This window comes from Agelaius tricolor, unplaced genomic scaffold, assembly GCF_023055355.1.
Source record: "Agelaius tricolor isolate 1412-34295 unplaced genomic scaffold, bAgeTri1.0.p SCAF_1, whole genome shotgun sequence".
Lineage (NCBI taxonomy): Eukaryota > Metazoa > Chordata > Aves > Passeriformes > Icteridae > Agelaius > Agelaius tricolor.
This window is the reverse complement of record NW_027269261.1, coordinates 81110224-81125460: the sequence shown is the minus strand read 5'-3', so window position 1 is coordinate 81125460 and position 15237 is coordinate 81110224.

Sequence of the window (15237 nt, the reverse complement as noted above, 5' to 3'; positions counted from 1 at the left end):
GGATGTACAACCACTTCCCACAGTATCCTGCCAGTCCTCTGCCCCGAGTCTGTTAAGATTAATGCTGATCCACCACCTGGAGCCTGCGTTGGCCATTCACACTGCTTTTCATGGCGAGTTACCATAGTAAGCATATGTAATAGAGCTTCACCCACATTTTTGAAGAGTTCTGGGATTGCTAGAAAGATGAAGCAAGTTAAACTGGGCCCCAGACTGAACCATGTAACCAAGTTCCCTGTGGATCTACTTTCTGCTGACGGGCTTGTAGCAAAGGCTTTGTCTCCCTTGAGGGTATATTAGGAGCGGCAAGAAATGAGTTACAGCAGGGTCACTTCTCAACAGGCAGCAGGTAAGAGAAGATATTTTCTTCTCCTAAGCCACTCTGAATCCTGTTCAGAAGCAAGTTTCTCTCCAGAATCCTTCAGACATTGTGACACAGCTCACTGCCTCTAAAAGACTGACCTTCAAACAAGAATATCAAAGTTAGGGCAACAGGTTTCTGAAATATTTCAAACAGTATCTTGTGAGTCATCATTAAAATGGCCATTTGTGGGTAAGAACAAAATCCTGAGCAAAGGTTACCCCTCAAATGCTTTTGAAAAGCCATGTGCTGTGTTAAACAAAACCATTACAACACAAGCTGCAACCTATTTCCAACATCCAGAGCCAGAGATCATATAAAACTATCAGATTAGATTTGTATTGTGAAGTTTCTACTAAAATAAAGTCATGCCTGATAACACTGATATACTACACCCTATACATAGGTAAATCAATATTATCATTACCCCCCAGAGTGCAATACTCAAGCTAGGTTTGGTAATAAAAGCAGACTGCATTTAACAGAATATCAGAAATATTTATGATTTCTTTAAACAATTGCAATCCTGAAAGCTAGAGCCCTGATGATTCAAAGTACAAAGCTAGATTTTGACAGCACTCCATGGAAAGAGAATTTTCTTTCTCCATTTGGCACACTACCAACAGATCCCTTGCATGTAATCCAGCCTCACAGCAAATATCCAGGCCACATATAACCCACATACACACCTGCAGGCACCCAAAGTTTTGGCTGTTGCAAACTATCATTGCTTACTTGACTTCAGCACAACTGTCTGCAGCACCTGAGGGATCTGGCCCAAGAAACATATTCCACCAGAAACTGAAAAGCACCAGTTTTAATGTGCTTTTGACAGATTAATGAGGTTGGTGTAGTTTTTTAAATTAACATCCTTTTGTTCATGAGAAGTCTTCAGCATTTTTATATTACAACAACCATCTTAAGCTCATCTGCAGGGTTTCAGGCCAATGCCAACAGACAGTACTGCCAGGCACTGACATTTGAGGCTTACAAGTTATTACGTTTCAGTCACCAAACTAAAGGCCTAGAATCACATCTGAGATTTCAAACTTCACCCTTCAGAAGTGCAGATTATGAGCAGGGACTGAGACTGTGGCTGCAACTGAGAGAGAGCCCAGCTTCACAACAAGGCCCATGAATTTTTTCATACCTCCATCCTCACCACACTCTCCCAGATAAGATGCTTTGCTTCCATGTTGAGACTGCTGGGAATGTGATGAGCAGGCTCTGGTTTAACAACAGAGCATTCTTGTCTTTCTGTGGGTAGGTAAATAGGATCAGAAGTTTGGTGAAGTCCACAAAATAAAATTCTCTATTAATACAGTCTGGGTGGTTTGAGTTTGTTTTTTTTCTTAACTAGACTGGTTCATAAGAAGACTCACCTACTCATCTGTTCATTCTCAGGAAATGTAAACTCCTTAATTCACTGCACATCTAATTGGAAAACCCAGGGCTCTGTGATGTATCCTGAGCCCTGCCACCCAAGGAAGCACTGCAATTTGATGACACATTAAACAGTGTCACTAGTAGAAGCAATTTCTAGGTATAAACACTGAAAATCTTTACAAGTACTGGTCAGTTGCTTGTTGAAGAAACTGCTGTTAGATGGTCCCCCTTCAGCTGGCTGCTACCATCCCTTTACCAGGAGCTGCCCACACTGCAGAGCTCCCCTTCATTCCTCTTACAAATGCTAGCAGGTTAATTTAACACAAGAAAAGCTCTTTACTTTAATCTGGCTGACATTACCCTGAAGCAGATTCTCACTGTCTCTTTCCACATGGCTTTCAGGGCAATGGCATTACAAAAAAAAAAAAAGTTGATAACCAACAACAAAAAGGAAAGCACATCTGAAACCAGTGTGCTGATCTACACTGGATGTCTACCACATCCTAAAACACAAATGTCAGTGAAAGATGAAATCTGCAGGCAAAACCAATCTTTGCATGCCAGTGCCTTTCCTTTGAAAGAGATTAAAGAAAAAAGTAATTGCAGTGAAAAACTACTCCTTTACCTAAACAAAATCTGGGGAAATTCTAGGAACACATACCTTGGAGAAAAAGAATACATTCTGGAAATTATTAACAACTAGTTGAGTTCCCTTATGGTAACGTTAGAATTTGAAGCTAAGGAAAAAGACAGTAAACCTCAGCAGATAGATCTCAATTTCCCTTCCCTAGTGCTCAGACCTGAATGTTAACATGCTAGCAAATTTTGGCCACAGCAAAGTTTTTCCTTGATTTTTATTTCTCTCCTGTGAAATGCTGCAAGTGCTTTTATATTTTTAATTTCAGTCTGGTTTATGTTCTTCAAATTTTATTTTTCTGTATAACTGCCCAAAATGCTGAGTGTTATGGTGATATACACAAATTTCAAACTCAGTTTCCAAGGCTTGCTTCTGGAAAATGCCAATTTCCTCTAAAACACTCATTTTCTATGGAAAAAAAAAATTAGCTTCTTCTTTTTTCTCAGGATGGATCTCATTTCAAACTTGCAGTGATTTGTCACCTTTTCATCCAAATCTTGGAATATAATTCAAGATGATTTTTCAATTAGCCAGGTCTTGAAGTAGAGTGGAAGAGGCACTTCTGTGGAGCTTACATTGGTTTGTGGGTTCCCGCTGTAGCTGTCAATGAAAATCATCTCTTGATAATGGAAAGGAGGCTTGAAAGAGTGGGAACACCCAGTAGAAAATAAAAACCTTTACAAAGAATTTAGGATTTCTATTCCACTCTGCCCTTATTGTCAGCAAATCTCAAAGCAAATATAAATAGTGCCCCTTAGCACTAATATAACTGACTCCTTCAGGTTCCCCCATCCTTCTTTTGTTAATATCAGTCCTATGGAAAATAAAACCCAGTAACTTCTGATCAGCCTAGGCATGGAAACCAATACTGCATTATGCAGACAAGAAGGATCTCCCTGATTTCAAACAGGAGTCTGAAAAACCAAGCAACACCAGTCCAACACAGCCATCCCTGGATGAATTCCCCATGCCCCTTCCCAGATGTTCCTCAGCCAGGACTTGCCTATTCCCTGCTGCTGCAAACCTGGGTCTTTTCACACCAGAATACAACACTCATGCCAAATTGTGAAGTGGTTTTACAAGGTGGAAAGGCACCAGCTTGGGGCTAAAGAAAGGCCAATAAACTCCTCTAACTTGTAACAAAATAACAGATTTAAACCCAGGTCAACCGAGGTGAAGGGCAAGTGCATTAATCGCCTGCATTAACAAGGCTCTGCGTGCCTGCAGCAGCCCTCAATTGGAAAAGACAGTACATCTTCCTGTAAATAAGACAAACAAACAGCAGCTACAACAACAAACCTTCCCCCAATTTCTTTTACTTTTCATTAAATGAGTAATCTGACTTTTATTAAGTCCTCTTCAAAGGCCGTGCAGGCCACTCTTTGTAGCTGTGGCTGTTTGCAGCACATGCACACTCCGAGATATACATCTCAGCCTGACGGGTGCCTGGGAAGGAACCTCAGCCAGTTTTGTTCTTAAGTGATAATCGAAGAAGAAATCCTCTGTCACGTGTTGCAGCAGTGTGAGTTGGCCATACCAGGACGAAGAGTCATGCAGATGTTACCCAAATGCTTCCATTAACTTAATCTTCCTCAGAAGAGCCCTTCTGCTGCCAAGTACTTAAGAGTGTCACTTGGGATTTAGATGCCATTTTTGTTCACTACTGAAGACCAGTCATGTGTAGGAATCTGCAGCCTTGATAATAGGGTTTACAGAACACCATGAAAATAGATTACTGACTGCTGAAAACATTTTAAAAAGACAATGCTACCTTTTTTACTAGCCTTAAGTGCTTTCTGGCATGGAAGACTTAATGGTTGTTTACTCCAATATGTTTTCTAGAATGTCAGCTTAGAACAAAATAAGGATCGTCATAATAATTAGCAGAGATGCTGACAATATGAATCAGGAGTCGAGATCAATATATGTTTTCATACACATCATTTTAGAAAAAAAAGCTGCATTTCTGTGATCAGAAAATGCATCAAACTTTTTCAATTGTCCTAGCATATGCTGTTATCTCAGTAATGAAACCAGTTTTGCTTTTTTCCTTTTTTAACTCAGTTGTTATGTGGGAAGATGTAGTAGTATAAAATAGCAGGAAATAGTATGAGTAAATTTAACTTGAACAGTTTAGTATGTGTTTTAGAGAAAAGATTAACAAGTCCTATTTTTTTTCAACTGTCTTTTCATCTCCATTTTTTTCATCTTGCATTTGCTTCAGCCAAGCAATTCCAACAGTTCAGAAGGACAGATGTTCCATCTCATTCTATTCCCAGACAAGTCACTCTGTAAAATTACATTTCTTTTGAAACATTAGTACAACAGTTTAAAGACCATCAGAAGTTTTAAAGGCAAATTGCAGAGGAATAATCAGCAATGTGTTTGGATCTAGTTTCTGTACTGGATATTTTTTAGTTGTAGTGCCACTCCTCAGTGAGACAGTTTCAAGTTTATTTTCCACCTTGTGGCTCTTCCTGGTTTGCATCTATATAGTACCACAAACCTCAGTGCAACCTGAGCAGAGTATGTGTATTTGTGATATTCAAGGGTGATGTTTTCAGGCATGTGTTCAGTGAACCAAGGCATACCAATACATATCACAAGGAGAAAAAAATTATTTAAAATACACTATTTGGCTGACTGGCTAATCAAAGCCTACTCAATAAGGACACTCAGATCACACAGCTGCATTTCATATCATCCCTGTTAATCTGCTTGTGCTGATACATTTCTACAACAAGGCCAGAGAGGAAGAAACCTTTGATGGATGCTCTCAGGAACCTCACACCTGCACTGTCTCTTCCTGAACAGGTTAGTGATGGCACAAGAATTAAATACAAAGTCTCAAGAAAAGCAAATTAGGATTTAAAAGCAGACACTTGACACAGAGAGACAAATCTCTCCATGTGGGTGCATCTGTACTATTGCTTTAGCTGGGATCACAGGGACTCTTTTGAGTCAAACCTACCAATCATCCCCATTTACACCATTTGGGCTCACACTGCAGAGTTGCCTCAGAGCTAAAAGAGAAAGAAATGTTCCTGAGAGCCCCTGTTTACTCACTGAGATTGCTGACATTCACTCCATGGGACTGGACTAGCATCACCCTGAAGCACCCTCCTGAAATGTACTCAGTGTGGCTACCAGGTCCAGAGGGCTGACAGCTCCTTCCTGCCAGTGCTGCTCTCCATCTGCACTGCTGGCCAGTGTGGGCACACAGTCTGCTCTGTGCCACATGGAAGGCACATTACTGTGTTTGGGCCTTCATCTCCAGCTTCTTCTCCAGGTATGAACACTGATGCTTGTAAAATGGAAATAATGCTTTACATGCATCTTATATGGTTTAAGTCAGATACAAGCTTCAAGAAAGTACAGAATTAGGCCCAGTATCTCAAATCTATATAATAACTGATCAGATCAATTAACTATAACTCATATGATATATTAAATACTTATTTGATTTTGGCATATAGAAATAAATTTCAAATTAGACCCTTAAAATCCTATTCAATATAATGTCTTCCTAGGCCAATTACTTCTTGGAAAATACAAAATACAGACTCAAGTTTACTAACTTGAAAGTGTGAATTTGTAGCTTAAAACTCCAGATCTGTAAATACACACAAACAAAACCTTGGCATGTGAGTATTTTATGTAACCCCAGTGTTGCCTACACATAGTAAACCTTATCACATACATTCTTGTTACCATATCAAGACTAAGAACTTCACAGAGAAAGGCTTGTGCATCCATTCTGTTACCAAGATTCACCATGTGAAATTGTGATAGATGAGCTCAGGCCAAAATACTCAGCTTAAGGCAGTCCACACAGCCCAGCTTCATCCACCTTTCCCTATCAGATGCTGCTTGTTCAAAGCACACTGAAGATCTGGACTCCCAGCTTTTGAATTTCAAAGGTACCACTAGAGATAGTGGAAAGGAATATTTGGGCTTTTTTTTTCTTTATTTGTAGCTATTTTGGAGTTAATCACCTAAGGTTACTGTCGATGGAAACAAAATGGATCCCTCAGGGAATCGCCCTGTTGTGATCTGAACCCCACTTTTATGGAAGGACAGCTGACCAGAAAAATAACCAGGTGCAATAGTGGAAAATTCCTGCCATCTTAATGTCACTAGGAATTTTACTATCGATTTCAACTAACAAAGTGAGGTTTCAAGGCAATTGGGGATATCCTTTAGTTATTTAGCACTATTTGCAGCAGCAGTTTGCCTACTCCCTCTAGTAGGAATTTGAAAAAAAAAAAAAGCTCATGTTTGAGTGCAGAAAGAGAAAATTTTATTGTATTAAGCTCACTGAAAGCAAGATGGTGCTCAGTGAAGAGTGTATTAGGCCAAATCCAATTATTTAGTAACTCCAAAGAGGTCAATGGAATTGCAGCACAGCTGAATTTGGTCCAGAACTGCAAGTTAAGAAAATTGAGCTAAATTCTGCCCAAGGAACATGCACTGAAGTAAGACTACACATTTAACAGACAGGAAAAAAATGAGCTTACACCACACACAGGATCAAGTCATGCTTGCTCTGGCCGTGTAAATCTCTTACCAAATGCAGTGGACTTACTCCTCTTAATTTGAAGCAGCGAGATTTGGATTTTTCTTTTTACAGTTACATATAAGAATGTGATCACATTAGGAAGATTTTCTGTCATCACTTTTCCTTCAATTACAAAACAGAATACAGAGGGTAGGGGATGTTATGAAATCACAGTATTGGACTGAATCCCAAAACAAGGATTATGTTAAATAAAAAGGGGAATTCAAACTTGTTTCATGACTGTGGTGCTTCAGTTTTACTTAGATAATTCTAACAAAACTAATACTCATGTCTGATTTACAAATGTGCACATACCAAATATGGGATGGAAGATCTTAGGAGCTTTTCTCAAAAAAATGTGAAAAATGCTTGCTCCCTAGTAAAAGAAAAAATCTGGTTTTACTATTATAGGACTAATCTTATTCACCTAATATTGGTAAAATAATAGACTAAGATAACCTGTAGCTCCAATCACACAAATAGTCCCTTTTTTCCCTTAATTCAGTGAGTTCCCTTTCTACCAAAGCAACTAGAAAGCAAACTTTCATCTAATATTATCATGCATTAATTACAGCTAATGCTCTATGCTTAGAAATTGTAAAACTACTTTCTTTATCATTAAATGTAACATAGCTTATGGACTTTCTGAATACTGCAGGCATTCTTAGGATTTCGCATGACTGGAGATGCAAACTGGGATCCTCATATCTATTCACCTGCCCAGTTCCTGAATTCCATTGAACAAGGTACTTACCTACTACTGAGGATGCAAACCCCAGTTTCCCACAAAAATAAACCATCAATACCTCACAGAAAGAGGATACCAATGTGAGCTTTTCAGGCTGAGTCCTGAATGAAAAATGTGAGAAAGACTTAAGGAAAAAACTCCCTGCGTAATGATAGCAGTTTAGCTTTAAGTATCATCTGCTTTTTAAATTTTCAGACACTAGAAGGACTAAAATATCACATAAATGTTACATTTTAAAAAAGGAAAGTCCTGGAAGTAACAGAAATAAATGGAGTTCTCAGTGGCAAATTTTGCACCCTTTCTGTGGGAGTCAGCCTGAGGAAGTGGGAGTAGAATCACACTAATTGGTAACAGAGTCATTCAGTTCACTCCTAGACTGGTACTAATTTCATTATTTCACTATATAGAAATGTATAATTATTTACAAATAATTTCACAAATAAATTGCCTGAATTTACACATGAATAAACCAGGCCAAAGTTAGGTTCTGCTCTGGAAAAAGCGTTTTTCAGCAGCTTATAAAGGCCCAGAGTTTAAAAGAGGGACGGATGCAAACAGTGCCTCTGTATGTTGTGCTGATTTCTGTGCGAATTGGTTTAACACCAACGATACGCAGCACACAAAAACTCATATGGGCTCAACACTGCAAGCCTGCCAATTTAATTTGAAATGACTTGACAGAAAATCTCTAGGCCACCAAATGCTATTATAAAGCACTGTATTCTCATTAAAGGTCTGAGCCCTTTTTTTTTCTCCCTGAGGGCAGGCTCCTCGTGAGGCTGTCCCTCTGGCATAACATGTGATAGAGCTAATCTGTCTTCACTTGGACAGCATTGCAGATATGCAAACCCAGGTGGCACTAATAGGTTTACAGTAATAACTATGGAATTGGATACAGTATGTTACACTGTGAGAAATTCCCACAGATCAATTTTTGTGGTGAAGGTTAACCAACAGACATGGAGCCATAGTATTCTTTTTTCATGGGTCTGTTAACAATTTTATGGTTTTAAAAGTAAAAGAAGAAAGACTCTCCCATATTTGGACAGAATATAAATATTTAACTTTTCAAACATATCTACAATATATGTGCATAAAAAAGGCTCTCCTGGAAAGACAACTTCTGTTGTCAGTTATTCCAGCACAAACCTGGAGGAATTCCACTGGCTTCAAAGAGAGATACCACTATAAGTGAGAGCACAATATGCCCCCAAAATATGTGTAACATAAGATTGTGTCATACCATTTTGTTTGTACATTTTGGTGGCAGTATTGTAACTTTATTATTAGAAATTACAATGATAATAAAATTAGCTGCATAATCATAATGAATGTACTATACAGTTGAAAATACCCTTATTGTAGTAAAGCATTATAGCCAGAGACAAAATTGTGATCTGACCATTTGTGGTCATTAGAGATCCCATGGTACTCTTTGTAAGATTAGGGGTTTTAATCTCAGGGTGCTGGCCAAATTCCAGCAAGGGTAATTACATTCTCTCTACCTAAATTCCCCACATTTCACCTAAGGTGGTTGCATTTCCATGGTGCATGAAGCATTCTTTGCACGTGGATTTTAAAATTCTGTACCTGTTAGTGTAAAAGGTGTTATAAAACATGTGATACCCTTGTTACAATTAAGTACATTCATTCCAGAAAAAAAGAAAGAGCCATCTGTCAATCAACTGCAACATTTAATGTACTGATTAAAAACATCATTTCAGCTCAAGAGGCACTCCTGTATTGTGGTATGTTATGTCTTTGCAGTCATAAATTCCATACCCCTGTTAGCTACCACAGATGGAACATATTGAGAAGTTAAACACACAGCACTGGTGACTGAAGAGGATGTATACAACCACACTGCAAATTCACCCAGCTTGTCAGCCCCCAAACAGCACTATTACCAGCTCAAGCCAGAGCATCTGTCTCACTTGAGACTAACAAAGAGATCTCCTACAGGCAGTATAATCACCTAGGAGGGGGAGTTTGGAAACTGAAAACAAAGCCAGACAAAAGAAACACATTTCTCAGTCCACAGCCACCTGAGCACTTCCAAGGCAGGGTACCTGTCTACCTGCAGAAACAGGAATGATGTGGACCACCTCCCCAGGCAATTTATTACTCCCTCTGATGATTCAGGTACTGCCTCCTACTGCAACACCTACTCACCCTCACTAGTAAGCAAAGACATATGGAAAGAAGGATGATGTACTCTGCAGCACTGCAAGATGGTTTTCCAGCCTAGAATGCCACCTCATGTGTATCTTGATTTTGTCAGCCATTTTGGTTCATCTTCCACAAAAAGAAACGGACTGGAAGTAAAATAGCAAAATATCACAAGGAAAAAATAGTCATGAAAAATAGTTCCAAGCCTTCCTTTTACCAGCATCTTTTTGTCTCATTTTTTACAGTCAGATTTTCAGTAAGAAACTTGATATTCCTCAAACACAGAATAAAATCATTAGAGTTTCATATACTTAATTCATTTACTAAGGAGTAAAGCAACCTTTCAGGATTGTTCGAGTAATTGATCCAGTGAGTCATGACCCAGGTCTGGGGATGCTCAGTCTAGCAGAATGGCATCTTCATTTGGACTGAGACTGTTGCACTGAACCAAGTCATGTACAATTCAATTCTCAGAGTCTCTTCTGATGAAACCAGACTTCAGTATCTATCTATGCATGCTCAGTGATTAACAAACAAATCACTTGTGTTGAGCAGAGCCATGTGCAATATTGACACTGAGTGCAGTTGGAAGCAGGAAATCACTGATTTTAAATTGATACTGATTGTTATTAGGCAGACACTTTGTACTGAATTAGCACAAAATTATCTGATATATGAAAAAACTACTATTAATCAAGGTAATACTAAGTGAACTTAATTGCAAACTTTAAACAGTTTTTCCCATTTGTTTGAGTCATCCACATCAATCTACACAACCTACTTACACAAGATACAGTTTATTGTGAAGTTGAGTGTTTTCTTCTGTATTTACAAAAATGTCTCACGTGTGGGCCTTCACATCAGAAAAAAAACTTTATACATCAGTTTCTCCTAGAAGGTTTTTTGACAACTGATACCATGCAACTGCACTGCCAACCCTTTTTTCCCCCTAGAGAAAAATGGAGGTATTTTAGACATGACATCTGATAACAATTACAATAGCCTGTCTTCTTAATTCTGAATCTTCAGATTACCATACTATATCAGCATTGTTTTTGTTTTGATGTGGGATCATATTCAAACTGTATATGGCTAATTTAGGGATCACAAGCAGTGCAGTCTCAAAGTCCAAGAGAACAGCCTTCCTTCAGATCACACATAATCCAGAGCTTTCAGACCCAACTCCGTGGGTAGTCAATGAAGAGAAGTTAGAGTAGTGGAACACAATATTCTGTATTTCTGTTTATGCTTTGCATTGCACAGACATATTAAAATATGAACTAACCCTATACAACATAGGCACCTTCCAACTCCAGTTGGAATACAGTCACCCTTTGATCCATGTCTGGCCAATAAGGATAGGAAGACACTTCAACACAATAAACAGGTGAATGAAAAGAATGATGAACAGAAATAAATTATGTCCATTAAGTACAAAGAAATTACTTAGAAATGCTGACTTGTCCAAAACCCCAGCAAACACCTAAAGAAAGGTAGAAATGATTCTCAGTTCTATCAAGCTCTGGTTTGGTATCTTACTTATATGATGCCTTCTCACCATATGTGCTTCCAAAGACACAGATTCCTCAATACTTTATTGATCAGGGCCTTCAATTATAGCAACATCTTTGAGCAGTGAAGAAAAACAAAATTATTTTCCATCAAAATATTTAAACAATAAAATTTACTTAAATTTTTTCCTACTTTACCTCTAAGGAAAAGGCCTGGCTGAATCTTCCAGATTTAGAGAAAGGTCTGAGTTTAAAGCCAATTAATATATTAGTTAATTAATAAATTGGCACATTCTGAAATGGTTACCACATTTTAAGTTACCCAGATCTAAACCCAGCCTTTTATCTCAATTCTTCCTCTTTCCATGAAATTTCAGCAAAATCTGTTCTACATTATCACACCATCAACCTCTGAATTTTCCTTATCTCAAACAGATCTCTTTCCTCAAAAAAGTTACCCAGTCTTCTTTGTTAGACTCTGAAAACTACAACTAACTCAGTTTTATTCTTCACCAACTCATCTTCACCTCTCCATTTCTCCATCCCCAGACATCAGCAGTTCTCACTCTCCCATTATGCAACCCACATTCCCCAATACAAATCACAGCACTAAAATTACTGCTCTGCTTTGTTATTTACCAGCTTATCTCCCTCTACTACTCCCTTCCCTCCCTCTATCATATCTGTCAAACAGCACAAATTTCCCAATCTCTTTCCTCCTTCCAGGCTATCTCTGAATTGCCCCATATGAATCCTACTCCTGTTCTCACCTTTCTGCCCCTCTCCTTTAGGCTTTGCTCTCTCTTCTGTTATTCACTAAGTTACTTTTCTCCTCTTTTGTCATTCACTTGCAGTGCATTTCTCCCACAAAGTATCTTAATCATAATACTAGAGAGAGATTTTAAAACCTCAGTTAATAAGAAATGTGGATATTGAACCCATGTATTTCACACAGCTCAATACCTAATGTCTCACTCAGCCAAGTCTATTGGAAGCCCCATGAGCAGCAGCATTTCCCCTTGTATATCTGTACAGTACCAAGTACTCTCCTGGAGCTCAGCAAATAATAAAGCAGTTGTGTATCTTAAAGGAACCAGATAACACAGTAATAATGATCATAAGCATATGCAGTAACTTTTCTCCAGATGGATCCCAAAGCACTCTATACCATTTGCCAATTAACAGTACAAAATGAAGTATTTACATAGGAATAATTTCACCCACGAACAATGGCATAATGCCAGCCATGCCTTAATTGCATAAAGTTACACAATACAAATTTAAGACAGGAAGTGAAGACTCACGTCATATTTTCAGGGAGAATTAAGGCTGGAGTATTATAATTACCAAAACTAGCAGTAAAATGCAAATAAATTCACAACAAAATAAACTACACTTATTTCCAGAATTGTGGTAACATCCTAAAATTTTTATCTGGTCAATAACAAGAACAGTTAATCCCAACCCAAAGTCTGAACACTTGCAAAGATTGGTGCAATTTGAAAAAAAAAAAAAACCAAAACCACAAACAAACAAAACCAAAGCAACCCAAAAACTTCTGTCTTCCTGAATAACTTTATTAAAACCTGGAAACGAGCCAGGACCTGAGACTTCTTTAGTAATTGTTGTAGTGATTTGCCTCATCATAAACTGGGACTTCAGATGACAGGAAATATCATGATGTCGAAATCCAAAAAAAACAACCAGGTTGACTGTGCATTCACATATTCAGAGTCAAATTTTAATTTAAATTAATTAGATTTATTAATAAAAGCTGGGACTGAAGTAATTCCTGCTTATTTTTTTCTACACACTGGAAAAGTCACAGGTAAGTTTACCACTAATATTTAAACCAAGGTTCCATAAGTAAACGTTACATTTAGTTCTCAAAAGACTTTGAACTGGCTGAAGTCTTGGCATTGGTCAAATAATTTAGAATGTTTTTGCTAACTTTAACACAGTCACACTCACAGTCCATGGGATAGAGGAGTGTATAATGAAAAAAATACTTTGAATAAATTACTCAATGATTGCTCAAAATTTATGAATAATTTATTTGGAAAAGAGTATTTAACCATACATGAAGCTTGTCAAAGAGGGGCAAATATATTTCTGAGTTATTTATTCAACAATTAATGGAAAAAAAACTATTCACAAATGTCATTCAAATAAGCTCTAGACTATAGTAACTTGGTTTCCAGTTGACTCAGTATGCCTTTTAGAAAAGTTCCAAGTTTTCCTGCACACTAAAGCTTGCTCTCATTGTTTGTGATTCTCTTGTTTCCAATTTTCCCTTTCCCCCAGCAAAATAACATCTTTTTTCAGTACCACCACCACTATTGTAAGCCTGACTGGCTTGGACTGCAAGCCCAGTATCCAACTCTTACGATCTTCCCCTTCACCAAGAAGCCAAGAAGTAAAGAAAAATGAGCATGTATCTATAGGCATTTGTATATCTTTGAATTTCTGAATATACCTGCGAGGTGGGGAGCAGAGAAGAAATCCACCTCAAAACAAGGGCATGAGTCAGAGCAAGCACAGAAGAGGTGAGACAAGAGTTGGTGGCTGCATTCCTTCAAAGCCTCTCTTCCAGCCATGTCCACACTGGGACACACCTGCCTGGAGCAATCCAGGAGCATCAGTGCACTGCCAGAGAAGATTTCCCTTCTCAAGCCACAACACGATTCATTGCAACTGCTGGAGAAGTAGGTTGCTCTTGAAAAGAAATACTGGCATTTGGTGTAATTAACTATAGAAATCTTAGATGCAGGAAATTCATGTTATCGTTGTTTTTCCAATATGCATTTAAAACGTAGCATTGCAAACACTGGCTGGGGTTCCTGCCTCAATGGGATTTTCCCAGTGCTTTGAGCACAGCATAACGGAATGAACTCATCTTTCAACAACTTGGCACCTTTTTTTTCAAATGCAACTTAAACAATAAAGGTCACATTTAAAGACACAGCAAGACAAACAGCTCTGCTTTACTTTTTTTTTTAATGTTATTCACCAGCATTTAATGAGAATTTCCAAGGCACTGCAAATAACCGAGAGTAAACAAGAATGAACTGCTAAGAAGAATTTACCTGAAAAGGAGGTAGAAAAAGAACTGTATGATGCACTGATAAATATGAATAAGTACTCTTTGTACACAATGTGTGCAGAAATTGGTGACTTATTTCTTGTGCTCTGAGTAAGAACAAAGGCAAAGCAAAAGAAGCAGAAAAGATCAGAGTACAAAGCTGTATAATAGCTATTCCAAAGCAAAACAGCCACTATTTTTCAACCAGATCTGCTTTAAAATAATGGCTCATAGAACTAGATACAATATTTTCTTAATTTAGAATTTTCTAATGCAATATGATTTGGCATCTAGAATATATAATCATCACCAGAATGTAAATGCTATAATCCTCCTGACATCTATTCTACCTACTCTTTTTGAAGCTATTTTGGCTTGACTCTAAGAAATTGTACCACACCAAGTATTATTTTAATTAATAAAGGTTAAGCATAGCTGAGTGCTGCTTAGCAAAATCTTATTTATGTGAATAAATAACTGCCTAGAAATGATGAGTACACACAGCAATGTGCATGCTTTCATTTCCACATAATATACATCCATTAACTCCCACTGTGCATTAGAATTATGTGCCCTGTATCAAGTCAAAGAGATTTATTTAACAGAGCATAATTTTAAAGGTGAGTTTTGAATCCTTAGACTGTTTGTTGGCCTATGCCAAAGAACCCAGGTCTGGAGCTGGAAAGAAGATAAAAAGTACTTGATGTGGTTTATGGTGCAAATCACTCCCTTCATTTATCCATCCCTGTCACACCTGAAGCTGCACAGTGCCAAGGACAAGACAC